This window comes from Bufo bufo, chromosome 9 (assembly GCF_905171765.1).
Source record: "Bufo bufo chromosome 9, aBufBuf1.1, whole genome shotgun sequence".
Classification (NCBI taxonomy): Eukaryota; Metazoa; Chordata; class Amphibia; order Anura; family Bufonidae; genus Bufo; species Bufo bufo.
In genome coordinates this window covers 37,610,599-37,636,913 of record NC_053397.1, presented here as the reverse complement: position 1 = coordinate 37,636,913, position 26,315 = coordinate 37,610,599, and the positions used below count along the sequence as shown (strand labels likewise).

Below are 26,315 nucleotides of genomic sequence, written 5' to 3'. Positions count from 1 at the left end.
GAGCCTCTAGGAGCAGGGGGGCGTTGCTCCTGCTCCTAGTGGCTCCATTCTCTCACCACTTGACATGCCCTGGTAAACTTGATTAACATCCTTGGTCTCCTCCAGCCCCGCAAATCCCACGCCTGCACTGTCCCGTTTAGTATTCGGCGCAGGAGCAGTGAGTGAAGGATGCTCGCCGGCTTCCTCACTGCGCATGCGCCGAACACAAAACGGGACGGCGCAGGCCCGGATTTGCGGGACTGGAGGCAGGGCCGGTACAAGGCAGGGGCCGAAGGAGCGGGTGCCCTGGGCGCTACCATTTGCGGACAGGAGGGGGGCGCAGGTGAAGTGCCAGCAGCAGTGGCGTCGCCAGGGGGGGGCCAGAGGGGGCCACGGCCCCCCCTACATCATGCTGTGCCCCCCCATGTGCCCCCCCAACTAAAATGACCCCCCCCCCCCAAGTGAGCAGCCGCCGCCGGGCACAGGGAGATGAGCGCTTCCATTGTGCTCATCTCCATTGTCAACTGTCTGTGCCAGCGGAGGTGCAGGGGAGGGAGAGGCGTGTCCCTTCCCTTTCCTCTGATAGGCTGCAGGCAGGCACCGAAGTGGAGGAGAGGCCCCGCCCCCTAATTACTCCTGTTTACCTTTCTAAAGCTAAAGGACCTTTGATGATGTCATCACAGGTCCTGTAAGGGAACTGCACAGTGTAAAGTGTAGTTCCCAGGTTAGAACAGTGCATCTGCCAGCACCTGTGATGACATCATCTTCAACATCACAGGTCCTGCAGAATCTAGCAAAGGAACTGCACCAAAAATGGTGTAGTTCCTAGGTTTCAAAGGTACATCTGCCAGGACCTGTGATGACATCATCACAGGTCCTTCAACCCCTAACAGCAAGTATTAAAAGTTCACAAGCAGCTCTGCATTGATCCATACAGACTGGAATGGAGAGGTAAGAGGAGGTCCTCCACTTTTCATCATTTACCCCCCCCCCCCCTCCATGCCCTGTTTTTACTCATTGCTCACTCATGTATACTACTTCAGACAGTTACCACTACCTCATGTACCTCACAGTGACTATAATGCATAACTGACCACATATTTCTATAAACACTGCATCTACAGTATTATACCTTCTATGTGTCACATCAATACACTGCTCTGTATATATATATATATATATATATATATATACACACACATACATGCACACACACTGCATATATTACACAGTATTATACATGCAATATGTACAGATATATAGTATATACCGCAGTGCACTGATATGTGAGGTATGAGGTATAATAGATGCTGTGTGTACAGATATCAGTACACTTCTGTATATACTATATATGTGAGGTACGAGGTATAATAGATGCAGTGTGTACAGATATATAGTATATACAGCAGTGTACTGATATGTGAGGTACGAGGTGTCAATACACTGCTGTATTTACTATATACCTGTACACACTGCATCTATTATACCTCGTACCTCACATATTACACTACTGTATATACTGTATACACTGCATATATTATACCCCGTACCTCACATATCAGTACACTGCTGTATATACTATATACCTGTACACACTGCATCTATTATACCCTGTACCTCACATATCAGAACACTAGGGAATATACTATATACCTGTACACACTGCATCTATTATACCGCGTACCTCACATAACTGTACACTGCTGTATATAATATACATCTGCATCTATTATACCTCTTTTGTGTGCCAGGGCTGTTTTGTAATCCCATTCCGGCCCTGATGGCATAAATTATAAAACGCAGCAGCAAGAATAGTTCATGGAACAAAGGGAGGGGCTATAAAAGGGGAATGGGGGCCCAATTTAGATTCCTGCTATGGGGCCCAGTGATTTTTATGTACGCCCCTGGCTGCAGGCACTAGGCCGGCAGCCTATCAGAGGCCGGCGCAATGACGTCATCGTGCCGCCTGAGCCTTACATTACAGCGTGGGACACAGGAAGAGGCTGCATCGCATCGCTGACACTTAGGTAAGTATAAGTGTTTTTTTTTTGTTTTTTTTTACAATAGTGTTACTGGCACATTGGGGGGGCTTATTACAAAACTGGCACATGATGATGGGGGGGACTTTATACTGGCACATGATGATGGGGGGGAACTTTATAGTGTCTGTGACTTTCAAAGTCCCACAGTCCTTTGTTCTATTGCTTTAAGTATATTCTTGTTTTGAAACAACATTGATTCTTTCTTAAAAACGGGGGGGGGGGGGGGGGCGCAGTTTGCCATCTTCGCCCTGGGCACCAAATGGCCTTGTCCCAGCCCTGACTGGAGGAGACCAAGGATGTCAATCAAGTTTACCAGGGCGTGTCAAGTGGTGAGAGAACAGAGCCTCTTGGAGCAGGAGCAATGCCCTCCTGCTCCTAGAGGCTCATTTACAGCCGAGTTTTTTGATGACAGAAACCCTTTAAGCCGCCAAGTTGCTGGGAGCTATTCCTTCCCGAATAAGGTAAACATCTCACTGCTTGATGGAGCAGTCTAACACTCCACGTATGGAAAGAAGAACAAAGGTAAATATAATTAAGGACATTAAACAAAGTTTCATCTGCCAATGTACCTGACTTTGATGTTTTATAGCAACGCTCACAAACTACGCAATTGGCACTGTGAACAGGATGATGATGACAATTAAACCTACTGGTTGTCAGACCTCATGAAAGTTCATGTTTGTTGTATGCATTTATTTATTTTTTTAATTCTGAGAAGTGGAATAATACCTAGTTCCCTTACGTCCTACCAGCAGCACAGATGGGGTTAACTGACCACCCGTGGACTGGTAGGACCGGCGGAATTTTTAATGAGCCCAAAGAATAACCAATAAAAGAACTCCAGCTCCCTTAAAGGGAGGGGTTCGCCCCCCAGCCCACTGTGTTCTTTTCTGTCCTTTGGACAGGTGGACTGGCGAGTTTTCCTCTCCCTTTGGGGAGTTGGAGACGCTTCTGACTCTATCTGAGTCACCCTTTGTCTCCTTTTCTTTTAAACATAGGAGCGCTTATACATTGCGCTTTATTTTTATAATTTTTTCCCCCATTTGATCGCGCTGCGGTACCTGGGGGCATGATTGCCTCATCTATGGTCCCCTCCTGCGTTGTGACTCTGCGGCGCTCCGCTGCCGGCATGGCATGGGCGCCGCCATGACCTGAAGTGACGCGCAGCCTAGCCGCAGCGTCACTTCCGGTCTCTCGGCCCGGCCGTCGGCGTCCTCGGTCAAACAAAACTGAGGATGCCGGACGGGTTCTATTCCACAGGGTGGGATGTGATGTGAGGGTTCTCCCCTCACTTAGGCATAAGTTTTTTTTAAGGATAAACAGTATAATTCAGCAGTATCGTTTAGGAGGAGGGTTGTCATAGGAAACCACTCCCCTAGGCGGAGCTTCTCTATTTAAGCTCCCTGAGTTCCTTCAGTCGGTCTCTGGCTGCGTTGCTTTAACAAGCTAGCTCCAGAGTCTCCTGTTATCAGTGAGAGATATTGCTATCTTACCGGTTTGCTAATTCAGCTTTATCATTGTATATGACTTCTCCTCTGGTTCGTGCTCCTAAATCAAATGGATGTTTTTTCCCTTACTTTTAGGGATGCTTTCAAATTTGTCTTTTTTATTTCAGCTATGGCCTCTCCCAGAGAGCCCGATCAGCTACGGAACACCTGGCTTGTTACGACTGTAATACGCCTCTTGACGAGAGCTGCCCTTTTTCCATGCGTGACAGCCCGCCGTTCCGCCACTGCTACAGAACCTTCTGCAGCGTACTCAAGTTGTGTGCAATAGGTGTTTCTGGGTGATGTAGTGCAATAGACACTAACCTGGTACGGCTGACTCTCTGCAAGGGCAGGTATAGGTAAGGAATAGTTCGTGACGCCAGTGCCAAGTAAACGGTGGCACGCCGTTTGCAGATGCAGGAATAAATTGAGGAAACGTAGCTTTAAAACAGAACTCAAACTTTAGTAATTTTTCCAAGCAGAGACAATAAAGGAAATGCAGTTCCTCAGCATACAGTCGATTTTGCAATTCGGTCGATGCAGGCAATTCAGTACAGCAGGGTAATTACAGAGTGTTGAACACAGGACTTGCAGCAAAGGAGCTTGCACTCTAACTCTGTCTGATCCTGGAATGTAGCAATTCTTCACCAAGGCCCATTAACCTAAGTCTGGCTTTATATCCTTGATTATGGCGTAAATAAGTACCTCCTCTGTCTTTCTTAGTACCTCTGACTCTTCTGATCTTTACCTCTGTCTCTCTCAGCTTCTGAATGGTTCCTCAGGCTCTTAGTTTAAGATATTCCTGCTTCTGCGTATGGGAATTCAGGAGGGAATCTTCTCCTGAACAGCAGGCTTCAGGCCTGGACTTGTCTCTGACATTGTCTAATCTCCAACTGTAGATTACAGACACTAGACTCCGTCTGCCTTGCACTTCCCTGTCTGGCCTTATATATACTAGGGCTCTCTAGCTCCCTCTATGGACTAGAAGTAGGAATGACACCCTTAGCAGGCCTGTACATACACGTTTCACAGTAACAGGGAAATACATAACATTACATTACATTTTATAAAACTGACATATAACAACTTCCCCATAATTAAGGAGGGACGACAGCACACCAAGTGTCACTTTGGTAGTGACGGGTATTACAGTTCCCGTACACTACATACCCCACTGCTTTAAGCTGAGTACGACCTCGTACTCCATCATGGGTCGCCCAACTGGAATCTCTACCTGAAACAGAAAATAGAGACATGCAGGCATACATACATGTAATTCATCTGCATTTACATTTACATCAGGTCCAATTGGCAAAGGTAAAGGGTAGTGACAAGGGGCGTCGTTCTCTTCTCTCAGGATAATGAATGGAACGGGGGCGCTGACCTGGTACAGCGTAACATTATAACCAGGATAGTCCATGACAATGAATAAGTCCATGATAAAACAGTAGAAAACGGTATAAAAGTTCTTGGAGGCTCAAATAACAAACATGAGTCCGTACCCAGGTCATTTCTTATTAAATCACAGAGGCTCTCATGCGGTGGAGTCCATCTCTGGGCACAATACTTTTAAAAGAGTAAGAATCTCAGAGGCTCAGGTACTTTTGAGTCTGTCTCCGGGCACGGTTCCTTAGTATGAAGTTGCACAATAAACGGACAGCAAAGACAAGTGCTGTAATACCCCTGATCAACCTGAAAAGGGGGGAAGGGTAAAAGGTGCAACAAAGGAACAGGCACAACTTGGCATGGGTAGCAAAAGCAGGCAGGAGGTCCTGGAAACAAGCCTGGCCTTGCTGACTTTGTAATTTCAGTGGTCAACACCCACCACTGAGCCGTGGACAAACTGGCAGCCGCAACAAAGGACCAGGAAACGTAGGACTCCTGTCCTGGAAGGGTTAACATGAAACTTCAGAAGAAATAAATCAAAGGCCTAGCAGGCTGATCACAGTGGCATATTGTAATCACTTGACTCCGCTGGCAAGTACCGTCTGTAGTAGTCCTCTACAGGAGGATGGGCCCACATAACAGTATCAGAGGGCAACTGTAGAGTAAAGGGGCCCCTAATAGGTATTGGCCCCATAGGCCTAGGGGTGAACCCTCTGATGGACCGTGCCGGCCCTGGCATGATCACTGCAGGGTGTGACGTGCTTGGCACCGCCGCAGCAAGCGGTCCGGTGCTCTGGGTGCAGCAATTTACGGCAATCGCGGGTCCGGTCTGGGGCACTGACGGAGCGGTGGCAACAGAAGGCGGTCGGCGGGTGGTGACAGGCACCCTTACCTCATCCTTCCTCGGCGGTGTCTGGATCCTGGCGGTGTATGTCTTGCGCAACTCCCGCAACTTCTCCTCCAGCCGGACGATCTGCTCACCGATGCTGTCTGTGTCGGAGTCGCTGTCCTCTGCTGGCGCCGCCGGCGCAGGTATAGTCACCGATGACGCGGACTCGGCCTCTGCAGGTTCTGGCGATGCGTCTGGTCTCCGTCCCATCCGGATGTTCTGGAAGGTAGCACTAAGTCCTTTTAACTGCTCCAGCTCAGATATTGTCTTCTCCCGACGAGGCAGCTCGGGGGAAGGATAGGGGCTCACCCATTTCTCCAACACGGTTGGCTGCCAGAAGACGTTTGGCCCGATGAAGGAGCTCCGCTCCTGAAAGGCGTGATGGGCCGGCTCTGGAGAGCGTTCCGGTTCCCGCTCGCAGCCAGAGTAGTCTTCTCTTTCTTCTGCCTCCCAGTCCTCAGGTACACGCTTGGGACGGGTCACAGCAGTCGCATAAGGGCCTCGCAGGCTCTCGGCAGGGGTGTACTCCACTTCCTCTCCCTCGCGGAGGCTGTGCTGGTACGAAGGGAGGTAGTCTCTTTTGACAGACCTTCGATTTACATAGAGGTCTCTGCCAGTTAGATAGTCCTGAATAAACCCGTAGCCACGGGGTTTGTCAAACGATAGCACCACTCCCTTTCTCCTTTCCAGGCGGGGTTGGGTGTGCGTATGCTTCTCATGTATAGTCTTGGTTAGTTCCTCATAGACAATTTTAGTCTTTGTATTCCGCTTTATAGCGGCCTCTCGGATCTCCGCCATCAGGGAGGACCATTTGAAGGATGGCTGGAAAAAGTCCCTCCACGAGCCATAGTAGGGCTCGGGTTCTTTCTCCCTTGGGCGGCAGGCGGGTTGCTCCGGTCCCGGAGAGTAAGCCGGTGGAGCCTCCTCTAGCTCTACACCGATGTCAGTCATCTTTTCTTCTTCAGGTGCGGACGCTGCAGCAACACTCTGTTCACAATCCAACATGCTCGATCCTTCTGAGGAGAGCGATAGGGTCGCGTCAATTAGAGTAGCCAGCTCCTCCCATTGCACTGGGGAGCCGCCCCCCAGGTATTCCAGTATATGGAAGGCGGTGTCCATGCTGGCAGACATGCAAATGTCCAGATAAGCCGTGGCGCCTGCCCTTGACCTTCTTCCCGCTCTTTCCTCAGAAAGGCGCCAATTTTTCCCGCCTTTTCGGGATGAAGGTGACGCAGCAGTAAATTCAGCAAGCTCAGCGGCCATCTTTAGGTGCAAACGCTGTCTATTCACTGACAGCAAGCAAGATTGTAAAAAGTCCACAAAACCACATTCCAATGCGGCGATTTTCTTCCTCTGTGCAGCGCAATACTGCACAGCGCTTTTTAGAGGTTTTGAGTACACTTTGGGTAGGATTTTCAGTCCACAAAGTCCACTTGCAATAAACAGGCAAATTGTCACTTTGGTCACAGGGCAACTGTATAAGGCACAAAGTTCACGCTTCTTGCACTAGAAAGCGTGCGTATCCTGTTCGTGACGCCAAAAGAGAGGTGCAGCGTACTCAAGTTGTGTGCAATAGGTGTTTCTGGGTGATGTAGTGCAATAGACACTAACCTGGTACGGCTGACTCTCTGCAAGGGCAGGTATAGGTAAGGAATAGTTCGTGACGCCAGTGCCAAGTAAACGGTGGCACGCCGTTTGCAGATGCAGGAATAAATTGAGGAAACGTAGCTTTAAAACAGAACTCAAACTTTAGTAACTTTTCCAAGCAGAGACAATAAAGGAAATGCAGTTCCTCAGCATACAGTCGATTTTGCAATTCGGTCGATGCAGGCAATTCAGTACAGCAGGGTAATTACAGAGTGTTGAACACAGGACTTGCAGCAAAGGAGCTTGCACTCTAACTCTGTCTGATCCTGGAATGTAGCAATTCTTCACCAAGGCCCATTAACCTAAGTCTGGCTTTATATCCTTGATTATGGCGTAAATAAGTACCTCCTCTGTCTTTCTTAGTACCTCTGACTCTTCTGATCTTTACCTCTGTCTCTCTCAGCTTCTGAATGGTTCCTCAGGCTCTTAGTTTAAGATATTCCTGCTTCTGCGTATGGGAATTCAGGAGGGAATCTTCTCCTGAACAGCAGGCTTCAGGCCTGGACTTGTCTCTGACATTGTCTAATCTCCAACTGTAGATTACAGACACTAGACTCCGTCTGCCTTGCACTTCCCTGTCTGGCCTTATATATACTAGGGCTCTCTAGCTCCCTCTATGGACTAGAAGTAGGAATGACACCCTTAGCAGGCCTGTACATACACGTTTCACAGTAACAGGGAAATACATAACATTACATTACATTTTATAAAACTGACATATAACAACTTCCCCATAATTAAGGAGGGACGACAGCACACCAAGTGTCACTTTGGTAGTGACGGGTATTACAGTTCCCGTACACTACACTTCGATGCAGGACATGTACCAGTGGGCCAAAACTTATGTAGACGACTCCATTAAAGGGGTCGTACGTCTTCTTAATGAGAGGTTACCGATTCCCTCTCAAACTCCAATGGAGGTGGCCGCCCCCACTGATAGACCAATGCCCCTTTCGGTGGGGACGTCTTCCTCTGATGAGGAAGAATCGACTTCTTGTTTCTTTCCACCTGAAAAGACACAGAAGCTACTAAAGTCCATCAGGTCGGGGGACCATGATGTTGACGTAGGGGAGTCTTCCGATCCCGCCTGCCAGACCCAGCGGGTCTTTAGGGCAGATGAGACCCTTCTCTCTGTGATGCGCACAGAGAGGAAAAAGCCGGAGAAAGGTCCAGTCCTTACCAGGAAATTTAAGCTAATGTTCCCGATGGCTAAACCCTTAGTGGAATCATGGGGTTCCATTCCTAAGGTGGAAATGGCGATTGCCAAGTTGTCTAGGCGCACTTTGCGCACGATGGGTCTAGTCTGCAGGACCCTCTAGATAGGAGGGCAGAGTGCACCCTAAGAAGGGGTTACTCGGCGGCCGCAGCCTCGGCCTCGACATCCATTGCTGCCACAGAGGTTTCTTCCTTCCTTAGAGCTAAGTTGAATCAAATTCAGACGGATGTTGACCAAAGTGTCTCTCGGGACGATATCCTCGCCGCCTTCAAATCCGTCAATTTGGCTATGGATTTTCTATGTGACACATCCCAACTTCAGCTAAAGTTGGCGGCCAAGACAATGGCTTTAGTGTCTGCTGCTAGGAGACCTCTGTGGCTAAAGCCTTGGAATGCAGATAATGCATCCAAATACAACCTCTGTGGGCTCCCCTTTGAACCGAATCGTCTATTTGGATCCGAATTAGACACCATTATGGAGGGTCTTTCAGATAAAAAGGGGAAGAGTCTCCCCCAACAGCCTTTTCGAGGCAGGGGTAGACAAGCCCGCGGGGGCCGACCAGGACAGCAGGCTGGACATAGAGACTGGGGGGGGCCGTCTAGAAAGTTTTCTAGACGCTCCCGCAAACCCACCAGGGAGGCAAAGCCCTCCTGACTATGGGCCTCTCAGAGGCTCTTGGATAAACCCTGCTACCCCTGTAGTTACGCCTCTAGATTTTCCCGTACCCCTCCCCCACCTCCCTGTAGGGGGGCGTCTTTTCTCTTTCAGACACGTATGGGCCCAGGAAGTCCTGAATCCCTGGGTCCAAAATATAGTAGCCACAGGCTATCTAATAGACCTTGTTTCTCTCCCCCCAGGAAGATTCATTGCTACGCGCAGTTTTTCGCCGGCCAGGCAAAGGATCTTGGAGTCCTATATTCAAGACTACCTTTCCAAGGGAGCCCTGGAGGAGGTACCGGCAGGGGAGAAGGGTCTAGGGATTTATTCTCCAGTATTTCTGGTACCCAAAAAGACGGGAGATCTTCGGATGATTATAGATTTGAGATTCCTCAATCGTTTCATAAGGAGAACCAGGTTCCGCATGGAAACCATAAGGTCAGTCAGCCACCTCCTCAATCCTGGGGATGTGATGGCTACTCTGGACCTTTAATGATGCTTACCTCCACATCCCGATCCATCCTTCCTCCCGGAAATTTCTCAGGATCGCGGTCCAGATGTCAGGAATGTGCAGGCATTTTCAGTTTGCCGCCCCTTCCCTTCGGAATCTCATCTGCCCCCCTGATCTTCACCAAGGTGGTAGTATCGGTAGTGGCAGCCTTGAGATTCCGGGGTCTGACCATTGTCCCTTACCTGGACGACTGGCTTCTTCTAGCCCCTTCAGTCCCTCTACTTTCCCATCATCTTCATGTCGCAATTTCCTTTCTGCTCCGCCTAGGCTGGATTATCAACTGGCAGAAGTCAAACGTGAGCCCTTCAACTTCTATCCATTATCTAGGATTCATAATCGACTCTCTGGAAATGTCCCTCCAGTTGACGCCAGAAAGAAGAACGCGGATTCAGGACCTAGCAAGGTTTCTTTATGTACCACGACGAGTCTCCATACGGACCCTCATGAAGATGGTGGGGCTCATGTCAGCGGCTGCGGATGCAGTCCCTTGGGCTTTATGGCACCTCCGACCTCTTCAGTCGGAGGTCTTAAACAAATGGAACGGCAGCCCTACGGGGCTAGATTCCCTGTGCTCCCTATCCAACCAAACCCGAAATTCCCTCAGATGGTGGTTCCATCTACCAGAAGGGAAGTCTATGACCCAACCAGTTTGGCTCATATTGACCACGGACGCGTCCCTTGTAGGCTGGGGCGCCCATTTAGACGGATCCCCAGTTCAGGGATCCTGGTCTCCTCAGGAGCGGCATCTTTCTTTGAATCTCCGCGAGATGCGTGCTATCCGGCTAGCCCTCCTTCACTTCGCCCCTCAGATTCGGGGCAAAGCAGTGAAAGTCCAGTCAGACAACATGACTGCTGTGCTTTATATAAACAAGCAGGGAGGCACAAGATCCTTACCCCTTCTTTCAGAGATTGGGGTAATTCTGCGGTGGGCAGAGCTGAACCTATCCCATCTATCCGCCACTCACATCCGAGGCTCCCTCAACATCATTGCGGACCGCCTAAGTCGCGGATTACCGACTATGGAATGGTCACTGCATCCGGAGATCTTCAAACAGATAGTCCTCAGATGGGGGATGTCAGAGGTGGATCTCATGGCAACCAAGTTCAACGACAAGGTACAGAGGTTCTGTTCCCTATACAGGGAGGACAACCCCCTGGCGATAGATGCTCTGACAATACCGTGGAGGTTCAGGCTGGCGTACATCTTCCCTCCTTTTTCCATGATTCCGAGGGTATTGATTAAAATCCGTCAGGATGAGGCCTCGGTAATAGCCATCATACCATTTTAGCCCAGGAGATCCTGGTTTACCCAGCTCATTCAGATGATTCGGGGACAATATTGGAGACTCCCCCCAGAGCAGACCCTGGTGTCGTGGGACACTCATCTCTGCACAGATTCAACCTGACAGCCTGGAGGTTGATCAGTCCCTTCCCAGAGTGGATGGGCTCTCTGAGTCGGTCCTGAGAACTTTATCGTATTCCAGAGCAGAGTCTACCAAGAAGGCCTACTCCCGGATCATGAGAATCTTCACCTCCTGGTGTAGCTCCAACCAGGTGGCGTCTGCAGATCCGCCCCTCGCAGCGATCTTACAATTCCTTCAGGATGGGATAGACAGAGGTCTCTCCCCCTCTACCCTGAAGGTCCAAGTTTTTGCCATCTCGGCCTGTCTCAACAGGCCATTTTCTCGGGACCCGCTCATCAAACGCTTCCTTAAGGGAGCGGAAAGATTGAAGCCTACAATACTGAAACCCGTTCCTCAATGGGATTTGTCAGTTGTTCTCAGGGGGTTAGCATCCCCCCCCCTTTTGAACCCTTGGAGGAGGCAAGCTTTAAATTCCTAACACTTAAGATGGTCTTTCTTCTGGCCATAACCTCGGCCAAAAGAATTTCGGAGCTGCAAGCCTTCTCCGCGTTATACCCATATACCATGTTCCTACAGGATAGGGTCCTTCTAAAATTTCTACCTTATTTTAGGCATAAAGTTCCAACCTTTCAAAATATCAATCAGGTAATCTCTCTACCTGTATTATTCTCTGCCTCCTCCTCTGATGTTCCAGCCCGACATCCACTGGATATATCGAGATGCCTCCAGATCTATGTGGATAGATCCAAAGAATTCAGGATGGATGAAAATCTTTTTATCCTGTTTGCCGGTAAGTCTAAAGGCCGTAAGGCGTCTAAAACAACTATTAGTCGCTGGGTCAAGGAAGCCATTAGGGAAGCTTTCACCTCCCAATCCTTAGATCCTCCGGAGTTTGTGAGGGCCCATTCTACAAGGGCCGTAGCTACCTCTGTCGCGGAGAGAAGTCTTCTCCCCCTAGAGTTTATCTGTAAGGCAGCTTCCTGGAGCTCTGAATCAACCTTCATCTCCCATTATAGGATTGATGCTAAAGTATCAGATTTTTCAGCCTTTGGGCAGACAGTCCTTACTTCTGCCGAGCATGAGGACCCTCCCTAGGGGATTCTTCTTGCTATCTCCCCATCTGTGCTGCTGGTAGGACGTAAGGGAATCGTTAATTTCTAACTATAATTTGTTTTCCCTTAATCCTAACAGCAGCACACAAATTTCCCACCCTAAGGTATTTTTTCTTGTTATAGACACGGTGGGCTGGGGGGCGAACCCCTCCCTTTAAGGGAGCTGGAGTTCTTTTATTGGTTATTCTTTGGGCTCATTAAAAATTCCGCCGGTCCTACCAGTCCACGGGGGCAGTTAACCCCATCTGTGCTGCTGTTAGGACTAAGGGAAAACAAATTATCGTTAGAAATTAACGATTTTTGCTCCAAAACATAGTTCTACATAAAAAAAAAAAGCTACAAGGGAATACACTTAAAACGCTGCAAACATGAACTTGATGCCGCTAGATTTTTTTGTTTTTATGATAACAAAGTAAGGGTTAACAGCCAAACAAAACTCAATGTTTATTGACCTGATTCTGTAGTAGTAGTGGACAAACTGTGTGTCACTTTATGTGTGAATAACTTTAAAAAGCTTTTACTTATCCAGGCCATTCTGAGATTGTTTTTTCGTCACATATTGTACAGTGGTAAAATGGAGTTCAAAAATGTCATTTTTTTTTTTTTTTAAATACCAAATTTACCAAAAATTTTGGAAGATTTGCAAATTTCCAAGTTTCAATTTCTCTACTTCTATAATACATAGTAATACCTCCAAAAATAGTTATTACTTTACATTCCCCATATGTCTACTTCATGTTTGGATCATTTTGGGAATGCCATTTTATTTTTTGGGGATGTTACAAGGCTTAGAAGTTTAGAAGCCAATCTTGAAATTTTTCAGAAATGTTCAAAAACCCACTTTTTAAGGACTAGTTCAGGTCTGAAGTCACTTTGTGAGGCTTACATATTAGAAACCACCCAAAAATTACCCCATTCTAGAAACGAAACCCCTAAAGGTATTCAAAAAATTGATTTTACAAACGTCGTTAACCCTTTAGGTGTTCCACAAGAGTTAATGGCAAATGGAAATAAAATTTCAGAATTTAGATTTTATGCCAAATTTTCCATTTTAATCAGTTTTTTTCCAGTAACAAAGCAAGGGTTAACAGCCAAACAAAACTCAATATTTATTGCCCTGATTCTGTAGTTTGCAGAAACACCCCATATGTGGTTGTAAATTACTGTACGGGCACACGGTAGGGCGTAGAGGGAATTTAGCGTGGTTTGATTTTTGGAAGGCAGATTTTGCTGGACTGGTTTATTTACACCATGTCCCATTTGAAGCCCCCCTGATGCACCCTTAGAGTAAAAACTCCATAAAAGTGACCCCATCTAAGAAACTACACCCCTTAAGGTATTCAAAACTGATTTTACAAACTCTACCCTTTACCCTTTAGGTGTTCGACAAGAGTTATTGGCAAATGGAGATGAAGTTTCAGAATGTGTAGGAAATTTCAATTTCATCATAGTTTTTATTTTTTTATTTTTTATGGCGTTCACCGTGCGGGGAAAGTAACATAACCATTTTATAGATCAGGTTGTTACGGGCGCGGTGATATCAAACATGTGTAGGGAATTAAATTTTTTTAATCCGTGTTTTTTTTTTTTTTTACTCAGACCCACTTGGTTCTTGAAGATCCAGTGGGTCTGATGTCTGAATAATACAATACAGTACACTATATAGTGTACTGTACTATATTTTCACTTTACTTAGTCTGATCAGACTTCCCCCCTTTTTTCTTTGCAATTTGTGCAGGAGGTGTTGCTGCCTTCTTAGTCGTGCACTCCTGACCAGCTAGTCTGCCCCATAGGCTGATTTTAATTATTGCGAGTATAGAGCTTGGCCTGCTCCCCCTCACTCACTGATAGCCATTTGGAACCAGGAGAGAGATAGTTTGTGGACTCTCATTGCAGTCCTTGGTGGCCATTTGGCATCAGGTGTGGTGTGGAGTGGGCCCGGCATGCATGTTGGTACCTGCATTCTTTGGATAATAATAGGGGCTATTTTGGCACCATAAATGACAGAAATTATAGCAGGCCCAGCATGCATGCGGAACCTACACTCCCTGAATTTTATGGCAGCCGTCAGGCACATAACAGGTAGTATTTAGTGTTAGGAACCCGTCTTACAGAGATCGCCTTGACGTGCGGCAGACGAGCTCAAATAATTTTGTACAAAATGATTTGCCAAGCATCTCTAACTTTTTAGCATAGTACATGCCATTACTATGCTATTTTTGTACTTTATTTGGTTTGCAGTGAGCTGTTGCATCACATGTTTTGTTTTACAGTACACTATATAGTGTACTGTACTGTATTTTCACTTTACCTAGTCTGATCAGACTTCTGCCTTCAGCAGAAGTCTGATCAGCACCATGGAGAGCCAGAAGCCTGTGAAGGCGTCCAGTTGCCATGGTAACCATCACTCGCTGCCACAACAGAGCAGCGGGTGATGGGGAGGGAGGGGGGCCCTCTCCCTCTGTGATCCCGTCAAGAATCGGGGGCTGAAAAGGCACAGCAGCCCCCGATGGGAGAGGGAGGGAGCTCCCTGCCTGTTAACCTCTTCCGTACAGCGGTCCCTACAGACCGCGGCATGGAAGGAGTTAAACGGCTGGCATCTGTGTGATGATGTCTGCCATTTCAAGCAGAGTGTCAGCAATGTGCTGACACTGCTTGCTAACTGCTTGGCCATCCTGAAAATGAGAGGGAGGGCGGGCGGATGATTGACCTGCGGTTCGCAGCGATTGCCAATACGGGGGGGTCACAGGACCCCCCTCGGCATTGACCCAGGGTGCCTGCTGATTGATTTCAGCAGGCACCCAGTTCCGATCACCGCCCGCCGCGCGGAGGTGATCGGAACTACACTGGACGTACCTGTACGCCCTGTGTCCTTAAGTACCAGGACATCAGGGCATACAGGTACTCCCTGTGTCCGCAAGAGGTTAAAGGGAAACTCTCAAAAATTTGCCCTGCTGGAGCCTAGAAATGTTTTATTTCCTATCTGTTGGATGTATACAAATGTGCAGTACTCCACGTTTTTGTTTCCTGCAGAGTCCAGTAAAAAAAATGCATCCATTAATGTAAATTTTTTTCTACCATGGAACTTTATGGTGAACGGACGCCACTGTACGGCATCAGTCTGAGGCATGTGTCAATGCATGCATTTTTGGTAGGCATTAAATGGATGGCAAAAATAGGATATGAACTTAGCCAGTGGCGTACCGTCAATATAGGCAGACCACGCACTGGCTATGGGGCCCGTGAGGTTAGGGGGCCCGGCCAGGCTGCTTGGCTCCGCCCCCTTTCCGACCTGAATACACGCTGCATTAGTTAACAGTAGAGAGATAAATACCGGCAATGGGGCGTTCGGGTCGGCAGCCCTGGGCCCAGTGTCAATGAGGGGTACATTGCCACCCCAAACGCCCTAGTGCCATTACATATTTACATTTTCATTTGGCATTATACACAGCGCTAGTGCTGCGCTGACAACAGCAGGCTGGAAGGAGGGAGAGTGAGCAGCCGATTCCTCCAATCAGGTAGCAGCTCACTGCCTGATGTGCCCGCCCCTCTGTGAGGTCTTTGATGGAAGTTTGCTCCCACAGCTAGCAGCACGGTAAAGTACCAGCTCTGCATTTACTTTTATCAGCAGTGATGTCCCCACATGCTGACCCTCCTCTGGGTCTTCCTGCCCTTCTCTTTGCTTGTTAACCCCCAGCACTGCCTTCACTATTCCTAGGCTGTGTGAGAGGGCAGAAGGAAGCAGAAGCGCTCTGCATGATAGAGCTGAGGTGAGAGGAGCTGACAGGAAGACGGGCTGTTTGCTGCGGCAGTGTGACTGTACTTAGAGCTGTTAGGGTCAGACAGGAGCCTCAGCTCTGCTTACTGTAGTGCACATGTATTCTTTCATATGGGACCTGTGGCATGTGCTGGATGCTCCAGATAGACGACCTCTGAGGTAAAAGGATGGGAAATGACTAAAATTGCTCAGCTCTGCTCCCTGTTAATAACAAGGGAGAAGTTGAGCTGTGAGACAGAGATCTAATGCTGTGGACCTGTTGAAGATCTGTCCCAGGGGTCACATTGACCTGTGTGGACAGTCCTGCTGCAGTAATTAACCCTATAGGCTCTCCTCTCATTTACACCTATCATAAAATAAATAAAACTTAAAGGGTAAGGCCGAGTTCATGTCCCGTTTTTTCCATCCGTTTCATGTATACATACAGTGGCATCCTTCATCATAGAGTTTGAAAGAAAAATGTATATGTTAACCTATATGGTTTTTCTACTGGACTCTGCAGGATAGAAAAGCATAGGGTGCAGCACTTTTTTATCCCTCCCCCCCCAACATATAAGTAAAAACGGATGGCAAAAACGTGATGTGAACACAGCCTAACCTTTTATTTAGCTCCTAATGTACCCCGCACCTTCACTAATCAGCTTTAATAATTAAACTTTTTATTGGGGGGGGCCCAATTCTGAGTTTTGCTATGGGGCCCCATGATTTCTATGTATGCCCCTGAACTTAGCCCTAGTGTCAGAATAAGCACCAGTACACAGTGGAGCAGCGTGGTGGAGAGGGGAGGCCGTCATGTACTGACAGAGCGCTACCTGGTCCTGGTGGTCAGGGATGAGGACTGTATTTCCCAAGGATCATTTTTCTACTGGGAAATACAGGGCACAGTATAATACACTAGAATCTATAAGATATAAAGATATTAGCCCTTCCCCCGAATAATAATACAATTACAGTTGTGTTCCAAATTATTCAACCCCCAATGCTGTAAAGGGTTTTAGGGAATTTAGTGTACATTTGTAATTGTGTTCAGAATGAAATCTTACAAGGACTTTTTAAAGAACCAAATGCAACTAAAATGACATCAATTGTTTTTGTAATACAGTATTAAAAGTTTTTATTTGTGATTTCTTCATTGACACAATTATTCAACCCCTTAACCGCCTCCGGACTGCCTAACGCAGTATCGCGTTATGGAGGCGGCAGTCTCAGGCAGAGTCACGCATATACGCGTCATCTCGCGAGACGCGAGATTTCCTGTGAACGCGTGCACACAGGCGCACGCGTTCACAGGATCGGAAGGTAAGCGAGTGGATCTCCAGCCTGCCAGCGGCGATCGTTCGCTGGCAGGCTGGAGATGCGATTTTTTTAACCCCTAACAGGTATATTAGACGCTGTTTTGATAACAGCGTCTAATATACCTGCTACCTGGTCCTCTGGTGGTCCCTTTTGTTTGGATCGGCCACCAGAGGACACAGGCAGCTCCGTAATAAGTAGCACCAAGCACCACACTACACTACACCCCCCCTGTCACTTATTAACCCCTTATTAACCCCTGATCACCCCATATAGACTCCCTGATCACCCCCTGTCATTGGTCACCCCCCTGTCATTGATCACCCCCCCTGTAAGGCTCCATTCAGACGTCCGTATGTGTTTTACGGATCCACAGATCCATGGATCGGATCCGCAAAACACATACAGACGTCTGAATGGAGCCTTACAGGGGGGTGATCACCCCATATAGACTCCCTGATCACCCCACTGTCATTGATCACCCCCCTGTAAGGCTTCATTCAGACGTCCGTATGTGTTTTACGGATCCACGGATCCATTGATCGGATCCGCAAAACACATACAGACGTCTGAATGGAGCCTACAGGGGGGTGATCACCCCATATAGACTCCCTGATCACCCCCCTGTCATTGATCACCCCCTTGTAAGGCTGGCTCCATTCAGAGGTCCGTATGTGTTTTGCGGATCCACGGATCCATGGATCGGATCCGCAAAACACATACGGACGTCTGAATGGAGCCTTACAGGGGGGTGATCAATGACAAGGGGGTGATCACCCCCTATAGACTCCCTGATCACCCCCCCTGTCATTGATCACCCCCCTGTGATTGATCACCCCCCTGTAAGGCTCCATTCAGACGTCCGTTTGTGTTTTGCGGATCCGATCCTGTCATTGATCACCCCCCTGTCATTGATCACCCCCCTGTAAGGCTCCATTCAGACGTCCGTATGTGTTTTAGGGATCCACGGATCCATGGATCGGATCCGCAAAACACATACGGACGTCTGAATGGAGCCTTACAGAGGGGTGATCAATGACAGGGGCGTGATCACCCCATACACCCTGTACAGAATTATTAGGCAAATGAGTATTTTGACCACATCATCCTCTTTATGCATGTTGTCTTACTCCAAGCTGTATAGGCTCGAAAGCCTACTACCAATTAAGCATATTAGGTGATGTGCATCTCTGTAATGAGAAGGGGTGTGGTCTAATGACATCAACACCCTATATCAGGTGTGCATAATTATTAGGCAACTTCCTTTCCTTTGGCAAAATGGGTCAAAATAAGGACTTGACAGGCTCAGAAAAGTCAAAAATAGCGAGATATCTTGCAGAGGGATGCAGCACTCTTAAAATTGCAAAGCTTCTGAAGCGTGATCATCGAACAATCAAGCGTTTCATTCAAAATAGTCAACAGGGTCGCAAGAAGCGTGTGGAAAAACCAAGGCGCAAAATAACTGCCCATGAACTGAGAAAAGTCAAGCGTGCAGCTGCCAAGATGCCACTTGCCACCAGTTTGGCCATATTTCAGAGCTGCAACATCACTGGAGTGCCCAAAAGCACAAGGTGTGCAATACTCAGAGACATGGCCAAGGTAAGAAAGGCTGAAAGACGACCACCACTGAACAAGACACACAAGCTGAAACGTCAAGACTGGGCCAAGAAATATCTCAAGACTGTTTTTCTAAGGTTTTATGGACTGATGAAATGAGAGTGAGTCTTGATGGGCCAGATGGATGGGCCCGTGGCTGGATTGGTAAAGGGCAGAGAGCTCCAGTCCGACTCAGACGCCAGCAAGGTGGAGGTGGAGTACTGGTTTGGGCTGGTATCATCAAAGATGAGCTTGTGGGGCCTTTTCGGGTTGAGGATGGAGTCAAGCTCAACTCCCAGTCCTACTGCCAGTTTCTGGAAGACACCTTCTTCAAGCAGTGGTACAGGAAGAAGTCTGCATCCTTCAAGAAAAACATGATTTTCATGCAGGACAATGCTCCATCACACGCGTCCAAGTACTCCACAGCGTGGCTGGCAAGAAAGGGTATAAAAGAAGAAAATCTAATGACATGGCCTCCTTGTTCACCTGATCTGAACCCCATTGAGAACCTGTGGTCCATCATCAAATGTGAGATTTACAAGGAGGGAAAACAGTACACCTCTCTGAACAGTGTCTGGGAGGCTGTGGTTGCTGCTGCACGCAATGTTGATGCCGAACAGATCAAAACACTGCCAGAATCCATGGATGGCAGGCTTTTGAGTGTCCTTGCAAAGAAAGGTGGCTATATTGGTCACTGATTTGTTTTTGTTTTGTTTTTGAATGTCAGAAATGTATATTTGTGAATGTTGAGATGTTATATTGGTTTCACTGGTAAAAATAAATAATTGAAATGGGTATATATTTGTTTTTTGTTACGTTGCCTAATAATTATGCACAGTAATAGTCACCTGCACACACAGATATCCCCCTAAAATAGCTAAAACTAAAAACAAACTAAAAACTACTTCCTAAAATATTCAGCTTTGATATAAATGAGTATTTTGGGTTCATTGAGAACATGGTTGTTGTTCAATAATAAAATTAATCCTCAAAAATACAACTTGCCTAATAATTCTGCACTCCCTGTATAGAGTCCCTGATCACCCCCCTGTCATTGATCATCCCCCTGTAATGCTTCATTCAGACGTCCGTATGTGTTTTACGGATCCATGGATCGGATCCTCAAAACTCATACGGACGTCTGAATGGAGCCTTACAGGGAGGTGATCACCCCATATAGACTCCCTGATCACCCCCCTGTCATTGATCACCCCCTTGTAAGGCTGGCTCCATTCAGAGGTCCGTATGTGTTTTGCGGATCCATGGATCGGATCCGCAAAACACATACGGACGTCTGAATGGAGCCTTACAGGGGGGTGATCAATGACAAGGGGGTGATCACCCCCTATAGACTCCCTAATCACCCCCCTGTGATTGATCACCCCCCTATAAGGCTCAATTCAGACGTCCGTTTGTGTTTTGCGGATCCGATCCTGTCATTGATCACCCCCCTGTCATTGATCACCCCCCTGTAAGGCTCCGTTCAGACGACCATATGTGTTTTACGGATCCACGGATCGGATCCGCAAAACACATACAGACATCTGAATGGAGCCTTACAGGGGGGTGATCAATGACAGGGGCGTGATCACCCCATATAGACTCCCTGATCACCCCCCTGTCATTGATCACCCCCCTGTAAGGCTCCATTCATACATTTTTTTGGCACAAGTTAGTGGAAATTTTTTTTTTTAAATTTTTTTTTACAAAGTCTCATATTCCACTAACTTGTGACAAAAAATAAAATCTCACCATACCCCTCACGGAATCCAAATGCGTAAATTTTTTTAGACATTTATATTCCAGACTTCTTATCACGCTTTAGGGCCCCTAAAATGTCAGAGCAGTATAAATACCCCACATGTGACCCCATTTCGTAAAGAAGACACCCCAAGGTATTCGCTGAGGGGCATATTGAGTCCATGAAAAATTTAACTTTTTGTCCCAAGTTAGCGGAAAGGGAGACTTTGTGAAAAAAATAAAAATAAATTATTTCCGCTAACTTGTGCCAAAAAAAATAAATCTTCTATGAACTCGCCATGCCCCTCATTGAATACCTTGGGGTGTCTTCTTTCCAAAATGGGGTCACATGTGTGGTATTTATACTGCCCTGGCATTTTAGGGGCCCTGAGAATAAGTCTGGGATCCAAATGTCTAAAAATGCCCTCCTAAAAGGAATTTGGGCCCCTTTGCGCATCTAGGCTGCAAAAAAGTGTCACACATGTGATATCGCCGTACTCAGGAGAAGTTGGGCAATGTGTTTTGGGGTGTCATTTTACATATACCCATGCTGGGTGAGATAAATATCTCGGTCAAATGCCAACTTTGTATAAAAAAATGGGAAAAGTTGTCTTTTGCCAAGATATTTCTCTCACCCAGCATGGGTATATGTAAAATGACACCCCAAAACACATTGCCCTACTTCTTCTGAGTACGGCGATACCACATGTGTGACACTTTTTTGCAGCCTAGGTGGGCAAAGGGGCCCACATTCCAAAGAGCACCTTTCGGATTTCACGGGGCATTTTTTACACATTTTGATTTCAAACTACTTCTCACGCATTAGGGCCCCTAAAAGGCCAGGGCAGTATAACTACCCCACAAGTGACCCCATTTTAGAAAGAAGACACCCCAAGGTATTCCGTGAGGGGCATGGAGAGTTTCTAGAATTATTTTTTTTGTCACAAGTTAGCGAAAATGATGATTTTTTTTTTTTTTACAAAGTCTCATATTCCACTAACTTGTGACAAAAAATAAAAACTTTCATGAACTCACTATGCCCATCACGAAATACCTTGGGGTGTCTTCTTTCCAAAATGGGGTCACTTGTGGGGTAGTTATACTGCCCTGGCATTTTAGGGGCCCTAATGCGTGAGAAGAAGTCTGGAATCCAAATCTGTAAAAAATGCCCTGTGAAATCCGAAAGGTGCTCTTTGGAATGTGGGCCCCTTTGCCCACCTAGGCTGCAAAAAAGTGTCACACATCTGGTATCGCCGTACTCAGGAGAAGTTGGGAAATGTGTTTTGGTGTGTCATTTTACATATACCCATGCTGGGTGAGATAAATATCTTGGTCAAATGCCAACTAACTCGCCATGCCCCTCACGGAATACCTTGGGGTGTCTTCTTTCCAAAATGGGGTCACTTGTGGGGTAGTTATACTGCCCTGGCATTTTAGGGGCCCTAATGTGTGAGAAGTAGTTTGAAATCAAAATGTGTAAAAAATGCCCTGTGAAATCCGAAAGGTGCTCTTTGGAATGTGGACCCATTTGCCCACCTAGGCTGCAAAAAAGTGTCACACATCTGGTATCTCCGTACTCAGAAGAAGTAGGTCAATGTGTTTTGGGGTGTCTTTTTACATATACCCATGCTGGGTGAGAGATCGCATTCAGCAGGAGATGGGCGGGCTGGAGGGACGCGCTGGGCGGCGACAGTTTATGAAGGTAGACGGAGCCTCTAGGTGCTGATGACGCCCCCATAGCACCTAGAGGCTCATTAGCATATAGAACGGCTGCCCCAAAAATTAGGATGGTTTGTTAGAGCAGACACTAGCGGATCGCTAGTGTCTGACACCTAAATATGTGATAAGAAGTGATAGAAACCCTTTAAGGGTGTTTAAGCTAGGGGGGCTGAGGTGGTTAAAGACTACCACTCTTAAAAACAGAGGTTCATTCAAGTGTTTTCGATCAGGTATTGAAAACACCTATGGATGTCAAGGAGCAGCAATCAAGCATAATAAGCACCAATTAGGCAGATTTAAAAGGACTGTGATACTCAGCTCCTTCTAGACATTTACTGGTGTGTTTACAAACATGGTGAAGTCAAGAGAATGGTCCAGGAAGACAAGAGAAGAGGTGATTTCTCTTCACAGGAAGGGCAATGGCTATAAGAAGATTGCAAAGATGTTAAACATACCAAGAGACATCATAGGAAGCATCATTCGCAAATTCAATGCAAAGGGCACTGTTGAAACGCTACCTGGTCGTGGCAGAAAGAAGATGCTGACTTCGACTGCTGTGCGCTACCTGAAGCGCAAAGTGGAGAAAAGTCCCCGTGTGACTGCTGAGGAACTGAAAAAAGATTTGTCAGATGTGGGTACTGAAGTTTCAGCTCAGACAATAAGGCGCACACTGCGTAATGAAGGCCTCCATGCCAGAACTCCCAGGCGCACCCCCTTGCTGTCTCCAAAGAATAAGAAGAGTCGACTGCAGTATGCCAAAAGTCATGTGGACAAACCACAAAAGTTTTGGGATAGTGTTCTGTGGACTGATGAAACAAAATTAGAACTGTTTGGGCCCATGGATCAACGCTATGTTTGGAGGAGGAAGAACAAGGCCTATGAAGAAAAGAACACCTTGCCTACTGTAAAGCATGGTGGGGGGTCAATCATGCTTTGGGGCTGTTTTGCTTCTACAGGTACAGGGAAGCTTCAGCGTGAGCAAGGTACCATGAATTATCTTCAGTACCAGGAGATATTGGATGAAAATGTGATGCAGTCCGTCACAAACCTGAGGCTTGGGAGACGTTGGACCTTTCAACAGGACAATGATCCCAAGCATACCTCCAAGTCCACTAGAGCATGGTTGCAGATTAAAGGCTGGAACATTTTGAAGTGGCCATCGCAGTCACCAGACTTAAATCCGATTGAGAACCTCTGGTGGGACTTAAAGAAAGCAGTTGCAGTGCGCAAGCCTAAGAATGGGACTGAACTGGAGGCATTTGCCCATGAAGAATGGGAGAAGATACCCGTAGATCGCTGCAAGACACTTGTGTCAAGCTATGCTTCATGTTTAAAAGCTGTTATAACTGGAAAAGGATGTTGTACTAAGTACTAAGATTGAATGTCACTTGGGGGTTGAATAAAACTGATAATGATGTGAGCACAGAAAAGACATTTGTGGTTATTTCATCATAAATGTTATGTTATATTTGTCTGACTTAGGCTACTTTCACACCTGCGTTCAGGTGTCCGCTCGTGAGCTCCGTTTGAAGGGGCTCACAAGCGGCCTTAAAAGCAGCCGTCCGGCCCTAATGCATTCTCAGTGGAGGCGGATCCACTGAGAATGCATCCGCCTGCCAGCGTTCAGCCTCCGCTCCGCTCAGTGAGCGGACACCTGAACGCTGCTTGCAGCGTTCGGGTGTCCGCCTGGCCGTGCGGAGGCGAGCGGATCCGTCCAGACTTATAATGGAAGTCAATGGGGACGGATCCGCTTGAAGATGACACCATATGGCTCAATCTTCAAGCGGATCCGTCCCCCATTGACTTTCAATGTAAAGTCTGAACGGATCCGCTCAGGCTACTTTCACACTTAGAAATTTTTCTAAGTTATAATGCAGACGGATCCGTTCTGAACGGATGCAAACGTCTGCATTATAGGAGCGGATCCGTCTGATGAAACATCAGACGGACCCGCTCCGAACGCTAGTGTAAAAGTAGCCTTACAAGTGCCTCTTTGATTTAATTGTAAACCAGATGACTGAAATGATCAAAATCAATGTCAAACTGGCCAAAACACTCAATTTCAGTGGGGGTTGAATAATTTTGAAAACAACTGTAGGTGGTCATTTATTATATAGAAATACGTCTATGTTAGGCGTATTTCAGACACAGAATGTGGCGCGAAGGTTCTTAGCACCCCAATATGCATATTTTTCCTGTTGGTGCGGGGTCAGCCACTGATCCACCTGTGCGTTCAGAGCGGACAGGAGTGCTGGTCCGGTGTGACTCTCTGCTTTCAGGAAAGTCAACCCCAAGACGGCGTGACACTGTCCTATCTGGGATGTGGAATAGCCCCTGGGGAGCTGGGGGGTGCAATTGATGTGGAGCAAGACACAGCAGCAGAAGAGGACTCAGCCGAGGAGGTTAGCGAAGAGGATGGAGTAGGAGGAGTAGAGGAGGTGGCAGCAGGCCTGCCTGCAAGTCGTGGCGGTGTCACCAACTCGGCTGCAGAGCCACGCATTCCATGCTTGGCAGCCGTCAGCAGGTTTACCGAATGCGCAGTGTACGTGACATACCTGCCCTGACCGTGCTTTGCAGACCAGGTATCAGTGGTCAGATGGACCCTTGCCCCAACACTGTGTGCCAGACATGCCATGACTTCCTTTTCCACAATAGAGTACAGGTTGGGGATTGCCTTTTGTGAAAAAAAAATTTGGCCGGGTACCTTCCACTGCGGTGTCCCAATAGCTATACATTTTTTAAAGGCCTCAGACTCCACCAGCTTGTATGGTAAAAGCTGGCGGGCTAAGAGTTCCGACAAGCCAGCTGTCAGACGCCGGGCAAGGGGGTGACTCTGTGACATTGGCTTCTTACGCTCAAACATTTTTTTGACAGATACCTGACTGTGGGCAGATGAGCAGGAACTGCTGAAGGTAAGAGGCGGAGTGGCGGGTGGTTGAGAGGGGGCAAGGAGGACAGCAGTGGTTGATGTGGCTGAAGATGCTGGATCAGGAGGAGGATGGTGACTTTGAGTTTGTGTGCTGCTTGTACACATGTGTTGATCCCATAGGCCAGGGGTGGTCAACCTTACAGACACAAAGAGCCCAAAAAAGAAATGTATGACTACCAGGAGCCACAAGCTATACATTTACACACAAGTCACCGTATTTTTCGCCCTACAAGATGCACCTAGGTTTTCATAAAGAAAACTAAGAGAATAAAAATATTTTTATCTGATCTGAGGTCTGATGTTTTTTTCTTATTTTTCATTAGCAGAGAAAAAAATTTAAAATATATTTTTCATCAGACCTTAAATCAGACTCCTAAATCAGATCCCCAATCCTCATCTGACCTAAAATAAAATCCCCAAACCTCATCAGACCTCCAAATAAGACCCCCACTGCTCGGATCAGACAACACAAATCAGACTCCCAGTGTCAGACCCTCAGTTCTCAGATCTCCCCCTTCTCAGATCTGACCCCCCATGCACAGACCTAACCAACCCATGCTCGAACAAGACCCCCCCCCCATGCTCAAATCTGGACCCCCATGCTCAAATCTGAACCCCCATGCTTTGATATGACCCCCATGCTCTGACATGACCCCCATGCTCAGATATGACCCCCATGCTCAGACCTGACCAACCCATGCTCCAACAAGACCCCAATGCTCAGATCTGAATCCCCATGCTCAGATCTGAATCCCCATGCTCAGATCTGAATCCCCATGCTCAGATCTCCCCCCCATGCTCAGATCTGATTCCCCATGCTCAAATCCTTCCCCCATGCTCAAATCCTTCCCCCCATGCTCAAATCCTTCCCCCATGCTCAAATCCTTCCCCCATGCTCAAATCCCCCCATGCTCAAATCCTCCCCCCCATGCTCACATCCTCCGCCCCTCATGGCTCAGATCTGATTCCC

The 26,315-nt window shown here is 47.4% G+C and overlaps 1 long non-coding RNA gene across 1 annotated transcript; it reads right to left on the bottom strand.

Moving 5' to 3' along the window:
- Positions 1-3,353: 3,353 nt before the first annotated feature.
- On the bottom strand, positions 3,354-25,259 carry LOC120979650. The gene is made up of 3 exons (XR_005774351.1): positions 25,249-25,259; positions 14,248-14,254; positions 3,354-3,483 (listed from the first exon to the last, which is right to left on the bottom strand). It is a non-coding gene; the product is annotated as an uncharacterized LOC120979650 (long non-coding RNA).
- Between the last annotated feature and the right edge of the window lie 1,056 nt (positions 25,260-26,315).